Below are 1375 nucleotides of genomic sequence, written 5' to 3'. Positions count from 1 at the left end.
AAATTAATAATATTAGTATTATTAGATATAAAATATTATTTATAATTATTATAATTCTCTCTTTATATCACTTATTTGAAGGACTATAACAGACACGTAGTGAGATAAAGCGATCAGTAACATCTCAGAGTACTTGTCAGAAAAGGAGAATGATAGCGACGGCGAAGCGCGGGTGCTTCACCTCCTGTACGAGGCGAGGGAGCTGCTGGAGGAAGGAAAGGGGCAGGACGCCAGGAGCGCCCGGAAGGAAGAAGGATCAACAAGATCCACTAAGGTGATCCTCCAAAGCATTGAGGACAGGCTAACAAAGATGGAGAAACAGCAACAACCCTAGGGAACTGCCTAACACAGAGCGCCCCCCCCGAATCGGTCATACGCTGCGGCGGTAACATGCAACGCAGGCGCCAGCGGACCACAAGGGCCCCTGAGGCCCCCTAATCCATATCACCCTGAACGGATAAGCAACGCCCCCAGGAAGGAGGAGAAAGAAATCACGATTAGGGTCTCTGATGAAGCAGAGAGGCGCAAGGTACAAGAGAGCAAGGCGAAGGAGCTAGTAGATAGGATCAAGAAAGCCGCCCCTGGGCTTATTAGGGTGAACAGAATAAGAAATGATGACATTAAGGTTATAACCACATCTAAGGAGGTAAAGGCAGCCCTTATAAAAGACACTAAATAAGTTAAGGCAATTAGTACTTTAGCAGTACTTTAATAATATATTTACGTAATTATAATTTATAATATCTAGGTTAAGGGGGTAAATACTAATAAATAATAAAAAGAAATTAAAAGGCTATAAAGTCTTAATAATAATCTATATAAAGATATTAAGATTATTAAGATAAGCTAATTAATAAGAGTAATTAAGAACAAGAAAGCATTTTTCTTACTCTTAATTAAAATAAAATTCCTTAAGATAATAAACTATATATTAGTTAAAGAGTTTATAATAAATTATAAGCTTAAGTATTATAAATAGTTTATATATAGTTACTTTATATAATGCTTTAATTATTAAGGCTATAAATACTAAAGCAAATAATACAAATAATTTATTTATTATAAATATTATATAATATATTATAGCTCTAAAGTATATCTTAATAAAGAGATACTAGATTACTATTATTATATAATATATATATAGCTAGATTACTAAGTATAATCCTTCTTTTATAAGGTAAAATAAGCTAAAAAATTATATCTAGCTAAGAATAAATAATTAAGGTTATAACCTTATTAATATATATTACTATTATTAAAGCCTTAAGCTATTTTACTAAAAGCTATTAAATAGGCATTCTCTTCTAATATAATAACTAACTTTAATAATAATAATTAGGTATTTACTTTTACTTTATTAATATAATATCTT

The sequence above is a fragment of the Endocarpon pusillum genome (assembly GCF_000464535.1).
Source record: "Endocarpon pusillum Z07020 unplaced genomic scaffold C653857, whole genome shotgun sequence".
Lineage (NCBI taxonomy): Eukaryota > Fungi > Ascomycota > Eurotiomycetes > Verrucariales > Verrucariaceae > Endocarpon > Endocarpon pusillum.
The sequence above is the reverse complement of the archived record's forward strand: the minus strand, read 5'-3'. Positions refer to the sequence as shown.